This window comes from Xyrauchen texanus, chromosome 45 (assembly GCF_025860055.1).
Source record: "Xyrauchen texanus isolate HMW12.3.18 chromosome 45, RBS_HiC_50CHRs, whole genome shotgun sequence".
Classification (NCBI taxonomy): Eukaryota; Metazoa; Chordata; class Actinopteri; order Cypriniformes; family Catostomidae; genus Xyrauchen; species Xyrauchen texanus.
In genome coordinates this window covers 13786065-13810965 of record NC_068320.1, presented here as the reverse complement: position 1 = coordinate 13810965, position 24901 = coordinate 13786065, and the positions used below count along the sequence as shown (strand labels likewise).

Here is a 24901-nt window from a genome sequence, read left to right as displayed (position 1 = left end):
CAATTAAATAGGAACAAGCTATTTCCACCATGTATAGCCCCACAAAACGAAATCAACAAAAAAAGTATTTTTTATTGTACAAAAAGCCCTCTCCAGATTTCTCTAGTCATACTCCAGTATCTCTCTCCCGTTAGCATTAAACACACGGTCCTAAAGCAAGACATCCAACACAGCAGACTGTGCTAACATAAACATATGTGGCCGAATCTAGACAAATGTTCATTCTGCATCTCACAAACTCTGGATGAAAGATACGCTGTCAAGACACAGAGAGAGAAAGAGAGAGAGACACTGAACACACTGAGAAAATGTAGCGGTAACTAATTGTTATCATTACGCATGTTTGAAAAGTGTTTTCAAACAAGTAATCAAAGTCTGCCACTGTAATTAGCAGACACAGCAGCGACTGTGTCTACCTCCACTGTTCTTTTCAAACTGAAAGGCATTAGATATATCAGATCCTTTTCCCCAACTGAACAAAAACCTGTACACTGTGCATTGTAAGGGAGAGACAGCTTGACTGAAAACAAACTGACACAAACCATTTGAAGCAGAAAAGAAACACAACAACCTGTCAAGAGCAAAATGCCTCTAATTTTTCTGTCATCTGCCAGCAGTTTAACAAGAGAGGAGCGTTTCTACCCCCTCAATTCCCCCCCCAGCCCCCAGCCACTTACACACACTGAGAACCAAACAAGAGGATGGGAGTGGAAGAAATCTGCTCGTTTTCTTTCGTTCTCTCTCTCCCTGCCTTTCTGTCCTCTCCCCTATATTTTTCACTTTTCTTCTATTCATCTCTTCCCTTTCAATCTTAAAATTTTCTTTTCCATCGACTCACCACGACACCATCATTGGAAGCGTGTGTGGATGTGGGGGTGCTATGGTCTGGTTGTGAGGTATGGTAGACAGCAGGCTCAGTGTGTTTATGTTCCAGGGGCACAGTAACACTAAGGAGGTCTTTTGACTGCACGGGAGACAGTATTTATATTAAATGATGTTGCTCACCTCTCTAAAGCGCATTACACTGACTGCCACTGTGTTACTTTGAGTCTTTGGTAGCGCAGGCAATTGGCTTTGACAGCCAACCAGGGCAGATGAAATATTTAACTCTGCACCCTTAAAGGCACAACTCCGCCTTTGTCCTGTTTGTACCATGGTGACAATGAGACCTTTTGCTGAGGAGATGATGGCGAGCATATGTGTTGCATTTGTGTCATTTCATTTGAGCATAAATGAGCGACTTATTTAAAGGATAGTTCAAACAAAAACATAAATCTGTCATTATTTACTCATTTTCATGGCGTTCCAAACTGGTATAGCGTTCTTCCATGCAAACAAATGGAGATGTTTAGCAGAATGTCTGCGCTGCTCTTTTATATACAAATAAAACAGGATGGGGATCAGGCGCTGTCAAGCTCCAAAAAGGACAAATAAGCATAAAAGCATCATAAAAGTAATCCATATGACTCATGCTCTATTATACCGTCTTCTGAAGCCATATGATAGCTTTGTGTGAGAAACAAACGTAAATTCAAGCCGTTAATCATTTAAACTTTTGCTTGACAGCTGTGATCACCATTCACTTTTCACTGTATGGAAAAACACAGCTTGGACATTTTACTACAATTAACTCCTTTTGAGTTTCACGCAAGAAAAAAAACAAGAAGTTACAAGAGTTTTTAAAGACATGAGTTGTGAGTAAATGATGACAGAATTAAATTTTTGGGTGAGCCATTCCTTTACAGTATACTTTGGTCTGAACCTCATAAGAGACATATTAACTATATGTTTATGGTGCTTTTTTTTTGTCCTTTTTTGGAGCTTGACAGTTCCTGGTCTCTATGCATTCTTTGTATGGAAAATGGCAGCATGAACATTCTTTAAAACCTTTCCTTTGTGTTCCACAGAAGAAAGAACTTCTCACAGGTCTGGAAAAACAAGACACCACTTAAGTGCAGCTAACACTACATTTCATTCTTTAGATCACATTGCTTTATTGACTTTATCTTTAATCGTGCTTTTAAGGTTGTGTATGGACACTGTTGAGCAACAAAATGCTGACCATGAGACCAGATTTGATCACTGCTGAATTGGGTAGAAAAGGGGAAACTAATCAGAAAGCTAGTACAGTGCAGGAATATGTGTGTGTGTGTTTCGGGGAGAAGACATTAACTTGGTCTTTATATTTGGAAGTTTAGGCCAGTAGTGTATGCCAAGTGGCTAACAAATACGGTTTAATATCAGCTATTTTTGGCAGTTGCAGTGTACAAAGAAGCTGTTATCTTTATTTTTTCCATGATATTGGTGGTTATATATGCAACATTATTGACACATACGTATTTTATTTGGAATGCATTGCATTGCATGAACATTTTTGCTTTTTTGTATTGTCTTTGTAAAATGGACATAAATAAATTGGTTGTTGACCTGAAATACTTTTGGGAAGTACATTTTTCCTGCAGTGTGACATGCTATGCTCCATCGAAAACTATTTTAACCCTCAGAGACCCAGCGTACCAGAATGCCAACATTTGGTTAAAACAATTATTTGACACTGAAGGTGGGCACACCAAAACAAAACAAAAAAACACAGTCTCTAAAATTCATATATTTAAATGTATATTCAGTACATATGTAAAAAGTGTAAAAACTGTATTTTTCCATACATTTTATTTATTTGGCTGTTATTTTATCCCCACATGAACTTACAAAATGTATATCAGGGTAAGTTTCTTGCTGGCATGATGTACAGAAGAACTAAGAACCATGGTGTGGTAACTTGATATTAAATATGCATTTAAATTTATGGGTCTTATTAATGTTCCTTTCATTAGGCTTCTATGAAAATTCACGAATTAATAAACTAATACATACATGCATAATTGCATATTATGCGTATAACTGTTAAGCAGTGTAGCTTATATGAGTGTTTTACGTTAACACGTCATCTTGAATTACCATATATATATATATATATATATATATATATATATATATATATATATATATTAACAGGGAAATACATTTACAGCCCAAATTAATTATGGTTACTCAAGAGATGCTTGTGCATTAGACCCCTCACTGAAACAGAAAATATGATTGGTTAGCAAATATCCAATCACGTCTGAATTGAATGTTCTGATTGATGGATCAGCTTAGTTGGACTGTCTGTCTTGCCAGTGCCATCAGTTGCGCTCCTGCCTCCCGCAGCTCTCTGCGCATTCAGAAAGCATCACTGTACACTTTTTAAATAATATTAATTATAAAAATAAAAAAAACAAAATTCACTCAACGGTGCTGCAGCATCACGTTATTCGATTGAAAAATTCCTGATCAAAAGTCTACTCGTTGTTCTGGTGGCCATACGTATCACTTATTTTAGATGGGCCTGAATTATTTTAGTTCACCTGAAAAAATAACATGTGGCTTCTTAAAAACACTTTTAAAGGAAGAAAAAATAAAATACATCAACAATGTCAATGCTTGGGTCTTTGAGGTATAAACAGCATTTTGCTAAAACGGTTATAATTATTATGCATGCAGCTTTTATGACCCCATATGAATTGAGAATAATTAAATATTTGAACTTTTAAAAATCCATTTGTCACACTGCAGGAGCATTTAAACAGAGATGGGTAGTAAAGTGCTACATTTACTTGAGTAACTTTTTAGGAGAAATTACTATTAGGTTTTTTTTGTATATTTAAAGGTGGGGACTTTTCACACTTAAGTAAATTTTGAATGCAAAAAAAAAAAAAGCATTTTACTTCGTTACAATGGGCGACGTTCATGTCGTTACAATACTGGTTTTTAATTTAATAAGTGTAAATAAATGGGTAATTTATTGAGAGATTGGAGAAAGGGACTTTTACGACAGCAGAACTTTACAGACGTGCTCTGTCACTGGAGTAGTCCACCACTGCAGCAGAAGAAGAGAAAGAGTAAAAATGAAAATGAGTATTTGAGTGATGCCTTCATTTTACACAAAGACAAGAGGATATTTCAAGATTAAAATTGCAGTGTTTAAAAAGTTTTAAAAGTAATTTTGCCGATTATGATAATGTGGGCTTGTCTGTGTCATTGTCATTTTCAGGGGGATTCTGTAACTATAGGCTCTTATGACCTTACATTTACATTTACATTTAGGCATTTGGCAGATGCTTTTATCCAAAGCGACTTACAGTGCTCTTATTACAGGGACAATCCCCCTGGAGCAACCTGGAGTTAAGTGCCTTGCTCAAGGACACAATGGTGGTGGCCATGGGGTTTGAACCAACGACCTTCTGATTACCAGCTCTGTGCTTTAGCCACTATGCCACCACCACTCCATCACCTTAGTTTATACATTTTTATATCTTCTATGTGCTGCAATATATCAGTTCCTAAATCCAAGTAAACATCTGTGTTAAGTGTAAATGTCTTATGCTTTGCGAATCGGGTGTTTGAATTCTAGAGCGCAAGCTCACAGTGTGACAGCACTTGCATAGCATTTCTGTGTTTGACAGATGCAGTGTGTTTTTCTCACGGACAACAGAGCTCTGAACTTAAAGAAGCCCAACATGCTTCCAAATACACAGATAAGTTGCAGTTTACCCTTAGTGTCAACACTGAAAATACTGTAACTACACAGATCTAAGCATCCACACAGGACTTTAAAGATCGACAGGACTTCTGAAATAGTGACAGTAGGTGTTAATAAAGCATGATCTTGTTCCGTTTTATTCATCATTACATATAATTGGGTCTGTGGGACATTGTTCATGTTTTTCAACATAATAATTACTAGAAACTGGTTTCCAAACTTCTCTTCTAATTGAAAGGTTCTTCCAAATCTGGCAAGTGTCCTTAAATTGATAGTTCAACCATAAATTAATGTTCTGTCCTAATTTCCCACCCTCATGTTGTTCCAAACCTGTGTGACTGTATTTTGTGGAGCCAAAAAAATATATTAGACATAATGTTAAAGACTGTCTCAGTCACCATTCTCTTTTAAAATATGTAGGAAAAAAACATGCAGTGCTAGTTATGGTGACTATAAGGCTAACATTCTGTCTGACATTCATTTATTAATTTAATTGTCTTTAATTGTGTTGCATTGAAGAAAGTCTCATGGGTTGAAACAACAGGAGGATTTATGATGACAATTTCCATCAATAATAATTATATTATTATATTAGTATAATTGTCATTATTCTGTAATACATGTTAAATATGTATTATGTAATGGAATATTGGCACGTAACCATCCATTATATTTTATTTTGAAGTAACTAGTTACTCGCTACTTGAGTATTCTTTTAATTGGATACTTTCACACTCTTATACAAGTAGTTTTTTACATTACAATGTGGCAGGGCGGAGGGCGGGGCCGGGTCATGATTCTACACACCCGGTCCCTTATCAGGCTAAAAAAGCCTCCGAGAGGGATAAAGGCCGACTGCGGAGGATGGTGCGGGAGAGAGAGATCATTTACCGACATCTCTCTCTCCCGCACCATCCTCCGCATTCGGCCTGGTCCGCCCAGCCACTTACTAATTTTACTTCTATTTGACCCTATATCAAGGATTGTAATTTTACTAGAGTAAAGATTTTGGGAACTCTACCCACCTCTGCATTTACAATTAAAGGTAGGTAAAAAAATAAATAAAATAAAAAAGTTACAGGAATACAATTAAGATATACACTTTTACCCCATTACAACCAAAAATAAAAGGTCCATTGACATGTAATGTATAAACTACCCACAAGTCTAAAATGTGTGTTTTGGACTGGTGGGAAGAGATAATTGGTTTGGGAAAAAGAGAGAGACAAACAGTTTGAGAGAAAGGTAGAAAGAATGTCAGAGTTATAGCGATACAAGAGGTACAATATGTGTGTATATGAGAGAGAGAGAGACAATGTGTATACATGAGCAAACTGGTTTCATCCAAAGCTCTAGTTCACCTCATCATTCCTTGCTGTGGGAAAATGCACTCAACGCCTTATATAGGGCAGATTCGCCTGCTGCTCCTACAACAGGCTTGTCTGCTGGATTATAGAAAATGATAAATTATAGGAGAAATTCAGTGATCCAGGAAAACAGGAGTCGAAGTCAGACTGCTCCGATTTTGTCACTACACAACACAGGTTAGCAAGAGCAATGTACGTAGAGATGCTCAGCCAGTTTTCACACCAGCTTCATCTTTCAGCATTAAAATACCAGACCCTTCCCACTAATAAAACACACACACAAAATACACCAAAAATAAAAGATCATGTGGATGACAGAGCTGGTTACCCTTAATGAGAAATAGATTTTTCATAAATGAGTCATCAATATGTAACTAATTGAAGGCTAATGTGTTAAATGTTATTTCTGTACAGTATTTGTAAGCAGGGATATTAAAGTGATAGTTCAAACTAAAATCTAAATTATGTCATCATTTACTCACCCTCATGTCATTCCAAACCCATTTGACTTCTTTGATCTTTATTCTCTAGAACTCAAAAGGAGATGTTAGCCTCAGTCACACTTCACATTCATTGTATGAAAAATATGCAATTAAAGTAAATGGTGACTGATGCTAACATATTGCTTAACAACTCCTTTAGTGTTCCATGGAAGTAATATGGGTTTGGAACAACATGAGGTTGAGTAAAGAGCATGCTGGCCTCAAGGCGTTGCTGTATGCATGTATCTCTATTGATGGTTCAGCTGTGCTTCTCTGACAGCTTCCATCCTGTCTCCTTAACCACTCCCTGGATATCTCTGTGGCAGCACTGAGGTTTAATCAATGCAATGGAAGTGACATTTAGGGCCAAATCAAATTAGGTGGAAATGGAGGCAAACGGCAGGACTGTATTAAGTGCTGTCTGTATTAACACAGGTCAGAGACACAGCGGTCAGGATCCTTCCGCAGACACAAGACCATTTACGACACCCCGTACTGGAGAGCATGTATCACGATTAAATACTCACTGACCCTTGAGCAAGATCTGTAGGAGAGAAAGCGAACTCACACAGAGAAATTGTACTAGTAGACAATCTTTTTTTAAAAGCCTTACATTTTTCAAATTGTTGAACATTGAGACCATAGACCTGAATGAAAATCAAGTAAAATCAGTTTCCCATGCTTTTTTATCTCATGTAGGTTCTAACTGAAACCTACTTCAGTGAGAAGAGAATCAATTAAAAACCTGTTACATCGGTCATCTCCATCACTCTGGAGTTCCATCTGATCTGTGCAGGTATTTTCTCTGCCCTGTGAATCATCCATCCATCCATCCATCGTCAACCGCTTATCCTGTGTACAGGGTCGCTGGGGGCTGGAGCCTATCCCAGCTAACATTGGGCGAAAGGTGGGGGACACCCTGGACAGGTCGCCAGTCCATCGCAGGGCCACACATAGACAGACATACACTCACACTCACCTCCACATCCACATCCACATCCACACCTAGGGCAATTTTTTTTTTTTTTGGAGACACCAATTAACCTAGCCTGCATGTCTTTTGGATGGTGGGAGAAAGCCGGAGTACCCGGAGAGAACCCACGCAGACACAGGGAGAACATGCAAACTCCACACAGAAAGGCCGGGGCAACCAGGGTTTGAACCCACGACCTTCTTGCTGTGAGGCGACAGTGCTAACCGCTGCACCACCGTGCTGTGCCAGCACCTGTGAATCAGTCAATTTTAATTAGCATGTAACAATATGCATAAACAATAATATAAATACTATAATTTTAACAATATCCATCCTTTTCCATTTTTAATATACATATAAGCAAGGTATATATATATAAATCTATATATATATTTTTTTTTTATTGACAGGACCCGTCTTCCAAACAGTTCCACGTTTGACTCATCGGTCCACAGAACATTCTCCCAAAAGCTGAGGATCAAGGTGTTTAGGCAAAATCCAGATGAGCCTTAAAGGGGCATTCATTAGTTCTCTAGCTAGTGTTAATATAGTTCTTCTTCGTGTACTTTAAGTACAGATGTGACAGTGGTGTTAGATGCTGTACTACCATCTTTCGACTTGGATCAGCATGATCGAATCTGCTGCCCCAGTCAGCTTTGGAATATCATTTGCATCTTGAAAATATCAGAGTTTGAGGTAAATTCTAAAGTTAATTATTACTCCTATAATATAATTGTTTTGCCTCAAAATAAACATCAGAAATCAAGTGAACATGCTTCTGCTGTAAAGGACAGATTGTTTATGGATGGGGGAAAATACTTTTTCAAAGCACTTTACTTTAAAACTAATTCTATCTGAATAAAACTAGAGGTAAGAACTGTAATAGTGAGATTTAGGAAAGGTTGTTGTTGTAAATGTTCAGATGTTTAGTTAATTTTACCCCCAGAACCAACCAGAGCCTTTCAAAAGCCCCCAGTAAGCACACATGAGACAAGTCGAAAATAAATAAGCCATCTATAATGATTCTAAGGTCGTTTCATGCCATTTCAACACAGACGTGTGTAAATATGTCAGGCGTTACAGGCTCGTGGACGCACATACAACAGCACCGCTGCTGAAAAAGTCCTAAATGTAAATATGGATCGGTTTCTCACCCACAACTATCATATCGCTTCTGAAGATATGGATTAAACCACTACAGTTTCATGGATTACTTTTCTGTTGCCTTTTTGTGATTTTTTTTGGAGCTTTAAAAAGGTCTTGTCACCATTCACTTGCCTTATCAGGAACAACAGAGCTGAAAAACTCATCTAAAAATCTGGGATGCATGAGGCTCACCCTCATGCCATCCCAGATGTGTATGACTTTCTTTCTTCTGCTGAACACAAATGATGAGAGAATTTTCATTTTTGGGTGAAATATCATTTTAAATCTAAACTGGGATACTCGAGAGTTTCTAAAGTGTTAACTCTCTGACAATAAAGTCAGTTACACCAAAGACGACTGCAGTTTTTCACCTTAACCTTTCCCCTCTTCCAATATTTTCTTTAATCTATAATTTTTCCACATTTAATAGGTTTAACAAACAAAAGCAATATGATTCTAAGAACCCCCTGGAGTGCACATAATCCTGGTTGTGAATCAGTGATTTAAAACATGAGGAAGAATCCAGCTACAAGCACTAAGGAATTTCCTTTCCTTCTATCATACACAAAGAAAGAGAGATATGTTCTTCTTTTCACACTGTTTCTCTTTATGATTTCCTTCAAATCCACATGCAGGGCCAAAATACATGAAATATTCATAAAGCTTATAAAAGAGTGCTATCAAACATTCTGAGTGTTCAGTGTTTCTGTCTCATGGGCATAAGAAGATCAGTCGTTCAGGTCAAACTTGTAAAATAAATCATATATGACAGAAAGAAAGCCGCCTGTAAATGTCTGACTCCATCTCAATTTGCTTGATTTAAAACATCTATCTGACCAAACTGAGGAGCGCACACCAACATACCAAATGGGAGTAAAGAACAATCAGAGGCTTTTGGTGGGCTACAAGAGAAAACGGACAGTTTGCATGAACAGATAGAAAGAGGAGAATCCTGGAAGTCCGGCTCAAGGGCACCAAACCCTCAGGCCCAAACTCGCGCTCAGAATGCATGTCAAACTTCCTTCAGTGTCTCTCACTGCTAAACAAATCCCACTGCATCCAATTGCTGAGAGAGAAGAGAGGGTGTAGGTAAGCAACGCTGGTACAGAGAGCTAAATATGTCTGTATACTAGAACTGAGGTAACAAGTAGAACTGTGTGTCTAACTTCGTACTGACAGCTGTCCATGTAAGCTGTCTTAGATACTCATTTCACACACACATGCACACACAGCATGTCAATTAGAAGCTGACCTGAGCAAGACTGATTAGGCGCCTCATGCTTGCACCCTGAAGTCAACATCAGTTTAATCTAAAGCTACTTCTAAAGGGATATGGCACCCTCCTCTCTCACCTAAGCAAACACACAAGTACAATATAAAGTTTGTACTAGTGGATAACTAATATGGGGTTTTCACATGGATATCTAGAAAGCAGGGTGGATGACTGCAGTACATTTCAGTTATATACATAAAAAAAAGTAATGATACAAAATGAAACAATCTACCAGTTAAAAGTTTGGACTTATTATTTTATTATTCACCCTAGGATGCTCTTTAAACAGAATCAGAGGAGTATCCCCATGTATGCTGGGCACTTGTTGGCTGCTTTTCTTTCACTATCCAGTCCAACTTATGCCTTTAAAAAAAAAAAAAGCTTTGTTTTTAAAAACAATTTGTACATAGGCACAATTAACATTCATATACAAACCTAATTTTAAGCATTTAGCCTTGTGCGACCCCGCATACACATGCGTGGACGTTGTATTTTTGGCATTGCTGTTACGCAACACATCATTTTAATTCATTTAAACCAACTGACCTCAGTTCAGGAGACTTTGGGCTGTTAATAAAGGGTTACATTTTTGACATACAGAGTCATGTGAAAAACATCAGGGCGCTGACCACAGCAGAGTTTGTCTTTGGGAGAAATGCCATCAAAACTACATCTGGTAAGAAACCTAATCAAGTTTTTACATTGAAACCTGACTGAGTCAAAAGATTAGTCTCTAGATTCATCTGTTATGCCATTTTTTTAATTTGTGCCATTTATCACGAAATGCCAGGCCGAGAGGGATAAAGGCCACTAATGTGTACTTTAGCGCATTACACAGTAAATCCTATATTTCCTGTGCATTATTACATTGAGAATCAATGTATTCATCCAAAAAAAGCTGAACAAAGAGGCTTTATGTGGAGTTACGATGAAAATAAGGTGAATTTCAAACTTTTATGAGACCCATGAAGACAGACAGCACACTGGAGGTTATGTTCTTCACTAAATAGGGAGCATCCTATAGCTTCCTGTGACAGGGCGGAGGGCGGGGCTGGGTCATGATTCTACACACCCGGCACCTTATCAGTCTAATCAAGCCTCCAAGAGGGATAAAGGCAGATTGCGGACAGTGGTGCGACGTGTGTGTGTGTTTTTGTCTTTTGGTTTAAGTTCTTAATGAAACATAATTTATATTGTCAAGCTGGTTCTCACCTCCTCCTTTCCATTAATCCCTTTACACTGGTGCCGAAACCCAGGAAGGAGGAGAGATATGCCGTAGTGGAGTTCTCGCCACTACCATCCACCTCAACGGAGGAGCTGCGGCCATCTGCCGGGGGACAGATGGAAGCGGAGGAACGGCCGCCAACCGCGGGGGAGACCTCTACCTGCCGTTAAACGTGGCGGGGTTAAGAGAGGACCGCCGACCGCAAGTGGGGAGGGGCTCCCGGCCAACCACCTGGAGCGGGAGGAGGGGGGGTGTACGTCATATGCTGGGGCCTGAGAGAACGAGGGACGAACGTTACAGGGCACAGGGCGGGGCCGGGGTCGCGATTCTACACCCGGCCCCTTATCAGGCTAATCAAGCCTCCGAGAGGGATAAAGGCCACCTGCGTGGTGCGACAGTGGTGCGACAGAGAGAGCCCGTTTACAGGCAGCTGTCTGACGGTGTGTGTTTGTGTCTTTTGGTTGAAGTTCTTAAATATAATTTATATTGTCAAGCCGGTTCTCGCCTCCTATTTGATCTAGAATTATAATTCTTTTTGCATGTTTATTAGGTGCAACTAGTCACAAATCAAAAAGGGAAGTGGAAACTGCACACAGCAGTCAAGCTCGGGTCTCAGCAAACTAAGATGTTAGATCAAAGGTTAAGATAATGAGAAACAAAATCAAGTGTGTTAGTGTACAAATTTTATTTTTAATGGAATAAGCATGTATTTATCTCAATATTTACTCAAAGACAGCACTGACAATGTTTCTTGTATATTTTGGGACTTACAAAAGATTGAGGTAACATTTCTGTTAATCAGCGAAGTGGACACACTTATTGGTTGAAGCTGATAATCAAAAAATAGCCAAACATTGGCTGATTAATTGGCATAATCAATATAGGAGTTTCTTCCACTTCTGGCAATTTCAGATCCCATGGGTTTTGAGACTTCAAAATTTTTTGATTCTTTTTGTTATTTAAAGGTCACATTAAAACTAACTTGGAAACTTTTTATCCAGGCCTTCATCATTTATATTTGATAAAGTACTTCCCAAATGAAAAATTAGACAAGTTATGTTTGAACAAAACAGGGAAAATCAAGGTTAATATCACCTGTGAGCAGAATATTTTTATTGGGCATCATTAAAAGATTGTCCTTAAAAAGACAAAGGAGTCTGCTATTTTATTCAAAAACGTTCCATCACCGTCATTTCCACCATGCAATAATATTAAACACAAATATAGCAGGGGTCTGCAAGGTCTTTGACATGGATTGGCATTTTTTATTTTCCTTGTTAATTGCGGAGCCGACGCATCACCTGCTCCACTCCAGCTGCATATGTATATCCACCAATGCATAAAATCATGTTAATAGTCAGGAGCATCAGAGAATGTTCACATCAACTATCAGAATGGGGAAAAAATGTGATCTCTGAATGACATTTCAGAACATGTTGAACCTTAAGGGGGATGTGCTACAACAGCAGACGACCATGTCGGGCACTTTATTAGGGCCATAGTGTTCCTAATAAAGTGCTCAGTGAGTGTATATTCAGAACCAGACTCAGATTTTTGGATTGAAAATCTCAAGGATAGATAGCGCTGTCTTATTTCCATCATGTTGCATCTTTTGCTGAACCACAAAGCTCGACCAAACCAAAGCGGACACGTTTATTCGTGGGATTCACAGAAAGCGTAGCACTGCCTGAAGTGATCTGCGCCGCCGCTCATGATATGCGAATGCCTTGCGTGCGTTGCACTCGTCTGTTGACTATATGCAGTCTTGTCACACTTTAATCGGATCATAAAAACATGCTGCGTGATCATGAGGATGGATTACATCATGAAGTTGCGAAGGAAATATTCTGTAAATAAAATAGTCTACTCCATTCTAGCTGTTGCTTGCGTGCCATTGATTACCCCTCGGCATGCCAGCGTTGTGCCATAGGTTGCCGACCCCTGCAATACAGAATTTTAGATGTGGTGGGTATTTTCATGATTTTCAGAAAATACCAGACACAATCCATACATCAAAACATCCTCATTGGTGATACGCCTCTGACTGGGGTCGGCAACCTATGGCACAACGCTGGCATGCCGAGGGGTAATCAATGGCACGCAAGCAACAGCTAGAATGGAGTAGACTATTTTATTTACAGAATATTTCCTTCGCAGACACAATCCATACATCAAAACATCCTCATTGGTGATACGCCTCTGACTGAGAACATCCTTCAAGCACAACTGGGGAACCGAATACACAGTGGGTTGAGTTCAATGATCACAATGTCAGAAATAAATTCACTTTCTCAAGCAAAAAGCTCTTTTGTTCCACTTGAACAGAACAGAGGGCACCAGAGAAAATGCATAAGATAAAGACTCTCTCATAATAGATAAGGTTCTTTTAACAGAGGCCTCAGAGAAGCAGATTCGCCCTTGGCCCAAACGCCCTTTAATGAAAGCCTGTATTATGTCTGCACGAAGTCTCTTAAGAAAGAGCAGGACTATAAGGAGCCAGCAGGCCCACGGGCACCACCTGAGGATGAGGTCACATCCACATTTACCCACAATCCCCAGCTACAGGACACTGGGCGGGAGCACAACAAGCTGTGGCCTTTTTTTAAAACAAGAGAATGTGGGGATGGGGGTAATCGTTAACAATACAACAAAAGAGAAAACGAGAGAGAAAGAGAAAGGTACACGAAGACAAAAGTAAGAGCATTCATTAAAACGCATCAGATTGTCTTCCTGTCCTATCAGCCGGCATCAAAACCATCTGCAATCTAGAGGGGAACTACAAAGTGGATCCCGGGGCCTACAGAAGTGAGGTTTTGATCAGACTAATTAAAAGCCATTTTGTTTTAAACAAACAGACACAACTCTAATTGGCTCTTTTCCATAAGAAAGGGAAGCTGTTGAAAGTGAGAGAACGGGGAAGATCAGAGGGACGCTCTCAGGCAGAGGGGTTCGCACATACACGCACAAGCTCGATGAGACCACAGACAAAGAACATGCACACACACACACACACACACACACACACACACACACACACACACACTGGTAAATACTTCCATGTATTGACGCACTCCAGGAACAGCAAAAAGAATATATGATCCATCTTTATGGAATATCACATTTTATGCTCCATAGGCTGCATAGAATTATCTTATAGTCCAAAACAAAGATGAGCAAAGCATATATTTATAAAGGTGTTTCACATTTCCTTTATACAACAGAACAAAAGTTATCACTCTTTAAATGGTGAAACTATCTCTGGGTTTTTTTAACACTGTAGTTGATGCACTGGGTCCAGAGAGCAAAACAGTACCTGTTACTAAAGATTGTGCAAATGGAATCAGTGAGCGCTGTTGCACACTTGGAGGGAGACACAGCTACTGAACAAAGAAGATTGTAGGTCACTGTGTTACACTGACCAAAGACAAGCATCTCAGATTCAAATCGTGACCAGAATCGTTTAAGCATTTGATCTTATTAAAAAAGTTACGTGGCTCCTTACACGCATCACTGCAATTTCAAGGTGAAATGTCCACTGAGTCGGGCTAAAAGAGAGTTAAATGTTCTACCAAATATATGAGGTTAAGGTTAATGCACTACCAAGCCTCAAATCAACAAAACATTCCTCCTGACCCTTAACCCAACCAATAGTGTCATAAAAAGCAAATGTGAGATTACAATGCAATTGCTGAAGTAACCACGTCATTTTGTGGTTCTTCTATGACACCTTCAGCTCACATGTCAACGTCCACACCCTAGTAACCCTATCCTTAACCCATAATGTAATGTTTGTCTTGCATCAAAATTTTGCCGAATCAAAAACTTGCTCTGCCTCTGAAATTGAGGTGGACCCATGGTGGATTTTGACGAAACCGATTACTAACGTGGTGGGAAAGGCAGATAACCGATTCATCAGCCGATATTTTTTAAAGGTGCTCTATGTAAGATTGAAAATAAGTGTTTGAAATGGGCACTGCAGTCCAAATTCTAAATACTGGAGAGTTGTCTGCCCTGCTCCAGGCTTCAAGCTCCAAGCTCATGCGGTTTGCCAGAATATTGACATGCAAATTAGCCAATTCAGCATCTGTTTTAAAGGATTATTGGTCTTTTAAGATGTCTCCATCTTCCAAAGGCATCTCCAACATTTATCCATTTTTTACTACGCCTCTGGTCATGGTGGTTTTTAGAAGGATGGTGAGGCTTTTCAGGTCGGGTGGAATCTGTTATCGCTGATCCACTTTGTTTGCTGGCTTCAATGGTTGCAGCACGCAGTATTATTTGCCTGGCAAAATCTGGCAACCCTAAGGTGTGAAAATACTATTGGTGAGTGGGCAGTGGGTGGGATCACACAGGCCAAAACATAAACAGAAATTCCGCCCGGAAAGGAAACTTCAAAGTAGAATATACTGGCTGTAGCATTGTTATTGGAGAAGCCAGTATTTAAACTTAGCATGTTTCCTAATTCTCTAAAGACATATTATGGTCATTTTAGGATTTAGTACAGAAAAAAATATTACATATAGCACCTTTAAATTAAATATATAGAATGGCAAAAAAATATATTCTTTCTTAATTTGGCGGGCAAAGACAAAGAGTGATTAAATGACAAAAATCTCAGATGTAGTTTTTTGTTCAACTAAAATTCCAATAATAACCAGAACATTTTCATATTTGATGCATAACGTGGACTTTTTTTTATAAACATGCCTGAAACACACAGGGGACTCTTATTTTGAAATGACAAAATAAGAACAAAAAACTATCAACTATAGAAATAGATTTTTGCCAATAAACGGCACAGATTACTCGGTAAAATCGATATATCGGTCTACCTCTACTCTGAAATTACTTTCCTTATTAGCTGATGTTACAAATCTACCTTCTCTACCATTTTTAACCCCTCCATTTCAATTCCTTCACCTGGCTCCAATCTTGTATATATGCTACCCCTCAATTTTCATGTTACAATCAGGTCCCAATGTATAAAATCAATTCCTACATTTTTCCAGTTGAATATCCTGTTTCACTCGGAAATTGTAGATTTCGGAAGTAAAAGGAGGTTGTGAACAGACTTTAATATCACAGTCAAAACAGGCCTCAGATCAGAGGATGCTCATAGTCAAATATGAACACTGCCTCCGGCCAATCAGTATAAATCTGAAACACTTTCTTTGGACCTGAATGATGCCATATACACTCATAAAAATACACCAACAAAGCACAATAAACTGAATGACCCACACGGGCATGTGAAAAATAAACCAGGTTTCATAAAATACCAAATTTGGTCATTGATTTATTGAGTGCAAAAATCCGTAGTATTTATCCTTTTGCTTTGGTCTCCAATCTTTCCATCAAGTAGAAAGACTGAATCATAAAGGCGGGGAAATTTAACACAAACACACACACACACACACACACACACACACACACACACACACACACTCATACACACACTCATACACACACTCATACACACACTCATACACACACTCATACACACACACACAGATGGCATTACATTAGTTGCAGCTTCTCATATTCGAGTAACAATGTTCAGTTATCTATATGATAATAGAACACCTTTCAAACCAAACAATATGAAGACACACACAATCATGTAGACATAAAAGCCCAAAGCCTTGAGACTAAATCACGTGCGGTGCAATCTGTTCAATAGAAGCCTCATGACTTTGTTAGTTTGCTTGTGCCGGGCTGGAAGACAATAATACGCCTCATGACAAAGACACCCATTCTCCTTTGTACTCTGGCTGAGACATCAGTTCATGGATTGTAATATTCTAATATATTGATATTTATATGAGGACAATAGCTGCTTCAATACAGTAAAAACAAAGTCTACACTGAAGATATGGATCTATATTTACCTACAGCCTAAATATGCAAATGGTTGTGTGAAATCCCCTGTCATTTCAGAATCAACAATGGTGTTCTTCAATATGAAATAATTTTCTTAAGAAAGAAAATCCAATTTTCATGCCACAAACACCTAATTGGAGTGGATTATTTGTGCCCTATTTAGCAGGGAGACAATAAATATGATGAATTATTTGCTTTTAAAGTCTACATGTATCTTTGTCAAAAGTCTTAGGCCTGAGGCTTTTTAGGGTAGAAGTGTGTGAGGCAAATGCACTACACATTTCAAGATGAGATGTGACTAAAATACAAATAAAGACGGTAAACATAAGGAATAAAAAACAGGAGATATAGAGAAGATGAAGACGAATAGGTGGAAGACAAAGAAGAAAAAAACATTAATGGATTTGTAAAATGTTTCAACATGATCATACAGAAAATTGACACGCTGTTTCTGAAAGTTCATGTATCTTGAAATCAACCTCATTCAGTCAAATTACTGACAAGCACCAACCCGCATCAGACATTTGTTCATTAATTCAAGGGTGAACACATTTCCTCCCCTTATTCTCCCCAATTTGGAATGCCCAATTCCCAATGCACATTTCACACAGAAAGTGGTGCTCACACATGGCCATACATTTAACAGCACTTCCAGCTTTGGCCACTGGGGGCAATTGTTTGAATTTCAGTAAGGACAGACAGATTTCAGCAGCTTAACTTTTGACCTACTCTTGCTCAAACGCAGCTCATTTAAAGTCGACCCATTCTACTTCTATATTCTGGTGTATTTCTGAGTGAAATGCAATATTAAACTAGAAAAAATATAGGGTGGTACAGTTCATGTAACATGCCGGAATGGAGCCAGGTGGTTTGAGAGGAGGCATTAAGATATAAATAAGAGGGCTAATTGATGCCAACTGAAAAGGAACAAACATATTTTGATCAAAGATTACAAAGACGTTTCTTTTTTAGGATAACATGCACCAGTGGATCATTCAAAATAAAACCAGGGGTGTGTATTAGTAAAGTAAACATGGTCAATTTTAAATTCATGTTGACTTTCAACTCTATATCACATGAAATGCATTTTAAGCAAACATGTCCACACAGAGGCGAAGAGTCGGAGCACAGGGTCTAATCAGCAACTTTCTTAGTTGTAGTACACTTTTCAAACTTCACGTACTGAACAGCACCACACTGTTCCTCCCTGTATCTTCATTTTCCTCCACCCTGTCCGTGGCTTCCTTTCAGACTAGATTCAGGTCAACAGCAACAAATGCAGAGAGTGTCCTTTCATCAGGCATTGTTTGGCTTGTGTCTTTCACACTAGGGATACACAATCAGCGGGTAAGTAGAAAGACAAGGGAGACAGAGAAACACCGCATAGGGAAATTATTTTTCTCTTGGCTCATAAAATGTATTATTAATTCAATTTTTACATGAGCCCTTAAATTTGGCATAACAGGCGAGGGGGAGAGAATGCACTGAGCAAATTAATGAGGTAAACGTAATGATCTGAGATGATCAAAGGCAATCGGTGTTGAGCAAGTATAGACCACAAATTAGGAAAATAAGCCCAGGAACTGACTTACATATACACTACTGGTCCGCGGCAAACGATGAAAAAGCCTTACGGTTAAAAGGGTCGGTTAGAACGTACTAATATTCCTATATGAAATACTTGGGTTATACAGTGAGATGACTCCTGGTGTGGTGGTTAAGGACAGAAAGGGATAAGGGAAGAAACTTTGAAATCCTACAAGACCAAAAGAACAACTGGTTTTCAAAAGCTACAATGAGATGAGCTTCTACTCAGAAAACTCTTTCAGCAAATCTGACATGACAAAATTTATATGAAATAATTAAATGAATACGCCAATTAATTTAACAAAGTCTTCAAGGAATTTTGAAAATGTTTCCTGGCCTTTGTAATGAAGAGTGCAGAAATTCAAAGATACTCGCTTGTACCTTTCAAATGACAAATGCTCATCATTATTATTCATTGTGACAAAAGCGTGCCCTCTCATTTATCCTTGATTGATCAAAGTAGCAAGGCAACCCAGCCCTCACACACATCCACTTTCAACAGAGGACCTTTCAAGTGTTTCTGCGTGAGAGAGGGGTATTGTCACCCAACGTTGGCCATCATAAACATTTTAAGAGAAGCTTGCTTTCATCCTCTACCACATTCAAATTTGCATTCAGCTTGTAGTTTACTTTTAATGACCAGTCAGGTGATGAAAGAACATTGGGGGACCTAATTTACAGTGATGTAAGTCAAAGACCCCATTAAAACCTGGTATTAACATCTAATCACAATTAAACCGAGCCAATTACAGGTGTAAACAGGATCCAAACATTTTGTGATCCAATCACGCAAATTCGGCGGTAGACAAAAACACGTGACCCAGGCTGAGCTTACAGTGAATTCGGAAACAGAAGGTTGACTTTTCTTGAGGTAAAATCGGTGTGTGTTTACCGAAATTTAAAGAACTGTCCAGTGGTCGAAGCAGGAAGTTTTTTAAATGCAAGGGCACATATGAGCTCCCGTTTCTGGTTAAAATGCCTGCAGAAGGGGCGCTAAAATGATGTAATACAGTGAAGAGGAATGCATAATTTATTAACTCTAGTGAATCATGCTGGTCACTGATCAAGCAATTGCAACTACTTCAACACGGGATGAGAATACGGGTCTCCTACGCAGCTGACGCAACACTCTTCTTTCATGCCACTGGAGAAATTAAACATGCTAGAACCAATGCAAAAATGTTTGATGGAAGACACCACTTGTCAGTAATTTGGCATAATATGGCCAATGTCAAGGTACATAAACATTTGGAAGCAACATTCCAGCTTACCGCATGAACATGTTGTGTGACCACATTTGTAGCACACTTGCTAATCTGTACTGATGCATCTTGAACAACAGTGAAGGACAGTCTACTCACCTGTTAATCAATTATTGCGTAAAAATTGCATGTTACATGTGAATTTAAACCAAATATTTTCAAAAAATGTGGAAAGTCTGTACATGCTGTAAAAAGATGTTCCGTATGATGTATGCAGTGGCCAGTGTTGGGTAAGCTACTCAAAAAAGTAATCCACTACAAAATTAATTAGATTACAGTAACTAATTACTTTGTAATCAGATGACACCCAACACTGGCGGTGACACATTTGCTTTGGATAAAAGCGGTCAATTTCTATGTTTTATTTTTCTTCTTTTCTGTGCTTTATCAACAGGGTTGGGAAGTAACGGAATACATGTTATGGGATTAAGTATTTAAAATACAAAATATTAGTAACCGTATTCCACAACAGCAATATAAAATAAAATTTAAATTGCTGGTAATCAAAATAGTTACATTAAAAAGTATTTAATTACTGAAGAGATTACTTTGCATTTAATTGTCATTTGCTCCATTTAATATTTAGTCTTGTGGCAGGGTGGAGGGCGGGGCCGGGTCGTGATCCTACACACCCGGGGTCCCGTATTAGGCTAATTATGCCTCCGTGAGGTTTAAAGGCTGACTGCAGAGGGCCGTGCGGGGGAGAGAGAGATCGTTAGCGGACATGTCCGTTATGTGTGTTTGTGTTGTCTTTTAAGTTTTCCATTAAACTATGATTTATATCGTCAATCATAATTAGCCTAATACGGGACCGGGTGGTGTGTAGGATCACGACCCGGCCCCGCCCTCCGCCCTGCCACAAGTCTATTCAGTTGGAAAACATTTATCCATATAAATGATGCGATCCAAAGAGCGTTTGAATGGCAATGAAACACTTTCTTAAGCTGTGTTACATTCATACGAGTAGACAGTAAAGTTAGGAGCAGCAGAAATCAAAATAAACCTTGTATAAGTTTGCATATTAGTATTTAGCTTAATGCTTAGATAAAACGTTATTTCAAGCTATTTTACCAGGCACAAACTTATTTTTTTAATAAAGAAAATCCACATTAGATAATAGTTTTATCTCTAGTAAGACCTTTGATATTAGGGCAAACATTTTATTCTTGATGAGAATTGTATTGTTTCATCTTACTGTACAGGCAGATTTTTTTTTTTTATTGTCAAAACAAGTGAAAAAAATCCACCAGTACTGAAGAAGTAATCCAAAGTATTTAGATTAAGTTACTGACCTTGAGTAATCTAACGGAATACACTATTTAGATTATACAGAATGTATTCTGTAATCTGTAGTGGAATACATTTTAAAAGTAACCTTCCCAACCCTGTTTATCAACATGCAGAGTTAAACTAACGTAGTACATGATGTATGCAATCATGAAATCAGAAAACCTTGTGCAACGAAATCCAGTAAATGTTAATGCAAGGTTCAAAAAGACATAAATAAAGTTGAATTTAGACTAATTTTGGTTTGAAACATAAATGGCTGGGCGGGGGCAAGCAGCTGACCTGCCACACTCTGGTAACCAAGTGGAACTGCCAGGAAAGTCATTCAGATCCCATCCAGCTAAACTCTAGAAAGAGTTCAGTAAGTGCTAAGAACCAATAAGCACACAACACAGATGCATGCTTAACCAATCAGAAAGCTGTATAAGCAGAACTGGGGCAGGGAGTGAGTATCAAGGGTCATGCACAGCTGTGCAGATGTCCGGATCAAAGCCACCAGAACGGTGGCCCGAACACATGGCCAGTGCTTTGCTGTTGTGCTGCCTGCACAATCCAAGGCCAGAAATGCACTTTTTCTCTGTGCTTTTTTTTCCTCATGATAATGACAACCTGTCCCAGATTTTTTGGTTATGAGAAGAATCACATCAGTTGTTTGTCAAAACATAATCAAATTGAACTTGGCAGACAGCTTCCCAGAGGAGAGCAGCAGGGGGGGGGGGGATCTCTCAATTTGCCAACAATTGAATATTTTATGGTTGTGTAAAGAAACTTAGTGTCTTTCATTAATTCTAATCCTGACCTCAAAATTAGGTTATTTTGGATCCCAATTTATTTCTGCCGCTTCTTAATCCAGCTTCTGCACGGTTAAGCAGAGACAATGTTAAGCCAAGCCTTTTAAGACCATTAGCCTTATAATTCATATGTCTTGGCAAATGCTATTCAGTGTAGTCCAAGATCTGCCTGTGCTATCTTCATACTGAATTGTCAGAGAGAGAGAGAGAGAGAGAGAGAGAGAGAGAGAGAGAGGTGGGAGGATGTGCAAGCTTCTCTCTCCCCAGCTAATGTTCAGAGAGAGAGAAATGGTGAATGAGAGGGATGGAAAAGTATGCTCTAGCAGGCTGCCACATGTTGAAGAATTTGTTTACCGTTTCCTGTCCTGCGATCAACACACAGTTCAAAAGGACAACAGTGGAGACATGGTGGGCGAGGAGGATTTGGATCTCCCATCCATTCTTCTAGGCATCCTTGAGTCTAAAAAACGTAAAACATTTACATACATAACCAGCCTAATGAATAGGAGATGATGATGCATGTCAAAACAAAACAGAAAATCATTGATAAGAAAATCTTGACAAGTCACTGGTTGCAGAAATTTCCCCCACGAAGTTTGCTTTCCTTATTATTACTGAGTTGCACTCGCCAAACTATGTATTTTTTTGTTACTCAGTTCAGCTGTACTTTCAGGGTTATGGACGGCCTATAATTCTGCTGTAGTTATGAGTTGCATTCCCAGAGCCTGTTCAGTTATAAGCTGAACAGCAATGTGAATTTATCCATCTGAATAAAGAGTAATATAAGGGAGAGAGAGGGAGAGCGAAAGACCATGTACAGTGATTTTTCTCTCCCTCCCTGCAATCGGAAACCAATCCCTGATTCTATGTGGAGATAGGGACAATCTCTGCGACTTTGACTCCCTAAAATAACTCTTACTGCCTGATATTTTTGACAAGAGTAGTTTTTTTTTTCCCAGTGGGAGTTTCAGTTAAAGTTCTGGTGTTAAAAGTAACATAACACAGAATCAATTGGCTGGTCATTTTCAACTACAGAACTGATCCTAAACTAAATCTGTTTGTTTTGATAAATAAAGAACCACAAAATTCTGTCACATTACAAAATGCAAAAACACTTATGCAAATTATGACCGAATTATAATGCTGGAGACTTCTTTAGCATAGCTTTGTGGTTAAACTTTTGAGTAAAGTGTTTATAAAGCGTTTGCCAGAAAAGGAATAGTCTCTGCGACATTCAACATGTCCCCTTAAAAACTGGATAATAGCATTAAAGAAACGAAATTCATTCTGTTTTCCTATAACGCAATTTGATTGACAATTTTATCACGTTTATGAATTTGTGAACAATGAAATCACCAGCCTATTAAAGGCCACACAGTAATATATCAGTTACTTGAGAAAATGACTTCTCTCCTTTTAAAATTAGTCAGTGTTAATATTTAATAAGACTTGTGTAACTCAACATCTGGATTTTTTTAAGGTGAAGCTCAGTCCCCTCATACAGGGGTTAGAGAATAAATGTACCTTATAATATTTGTGTGTACACAATATAGTACATATTATTTGTTCAGCTTACATGTGGGAATGCAAGGTCTTGTTCTCTTGACAGCCACAACCCATGCATTTGTTAGGAATTAATCAAATGACTTGCAGATTGACTTGTTTATTTTGCCAGATGTGAATGGTAATTGAATTATGACCTTCATAAAGTTTCATTTGAGAAGAATATATATCGCCTATTTAAATGGAAAACATGATAATATAACATATAATTCAAGAGCCTCTTGGTTTCAAATGAGAAAACTATCTTTGCCCAAATTATGATGCATTTAAAAGAAACAACTGAGTCATAGCTATAACAGAATTTCCTGCTCTTGTTAAAACATCAGCAAGTTATTTTTAAAATACTTGAAGGTTTAGCCTACTAAATAGAAGCATTCCTTGTGCAATTTCTGGTTAAATAAACCAAACTTTTAGCTATATATGCATATTCAAAATATAAACATTCGATTAAAGAAAGCACTCTATAATTCGAAAAGGTGCTGTTGAAATATGGTTAAACTGACAGCATTTGAATTGAGCTATGCTGTGGACTAGCACAGTACTTGAAGGTAGGAATGGATGTAGTAGCTGTTGATTGGACGGGAACGCGCTCTAATCCCCGCTGGATTACTATGCCGATGGAATGGGAAAATATCCCTATAGTGGAATGAGAACCCTCGGGGAGCTCAAGCCCCATCCGACGCCTCCAGCGCTGCCCGTTTACAACAGGCTGTCATGCGATCGCAGTTTCCCCGCGCGCTAACTTAAAGTCAATGTGATGTCAAATTACTCACCTAATGTTGTATATACCGCGTCGTCCACGTGTCTCGACGGGAAACGACCCTCAGTGCCGGAGAGGTGAAAAGGGTCGAGATGTTTTATTGGGGGTTGATTTGCGCTGGTCTCTCAAGGACGAGGTGAAATCCCAGGGCTGGTCACACACAAACAACAACGCCAGAGCAAATTACAAAAGGCACAGACTTGGGGGAGGAGAAGTCAATTTGTTTCGTGTTCACAACCAGCTCTGATCCTAGAGCAGTTACCTTAGCGCCAATACTCTGTTGAGCAAAACAAATGTGTCAAAACTGGACAATATAAATCCAACAAACTAGGCTTGCCTATCCGCATATTAACATGTGCGCGCGCTCTACCTGAGGCGCATCGCGAGCTACAGGCGACAAGACACTACGTGTATATTTCACGAGCTGTCAGACTATAAGCATATAAGTGTTTCCAATCGTTGAGTGAGTTTCTCATTCAGGGAATGTGGTTGTAAGAACATTTCCAGACTATGCTACAAGTATAGGCTACCGCGCGCGAGACGGGCATTTTTTTTAAACTTGAGTGTCATTTTTTGACACACTTTATTATTTATTCACTGTTCTCTAATCAGAGCGAGCCCCTCCAGGTGCCTTTTAACAGCGCATGCAGCGCGAGCGCTTTCTAAATGTCAAGAGCAATAACCGGGTTGTCTTCTCGGGAGCAATGCTAGTTTATCTAGGTA

General features: G+C 38.8%; 1 protein-coding gene across 3 annotated transcripts in view; it reads right to left on the bottom strand.

Moving 5' to 3' along the window:
* Positions 1–24521, bottom strand: part of LOC127637408 (transcription factor SOX-5-like) — a 257911-nt gene extending 233390 nt beyond the window's left edge. For 2 of the 3 annotated variants that reach the window (XM_052118443.1, XM_052118445.1), the window contains exons 1-2: positions 24192–24351; positions 22210–22315 (exon numbers count right to left, since the gene is read on the bottom strand). The gene's annotated coding sequence lies outside the window, so the exon portion shown is untranslated. Of the gene's footprint in view, positions 1–22209; positions 22316–24191; positions 24352–24440 lie in introns of those variants that run through there. The other variant, XM_052118444.1, reaches the window with a different exon arrangement.
* Between the last annotated feature and the right edge of the window lie 380 nt (positions 24522–24901).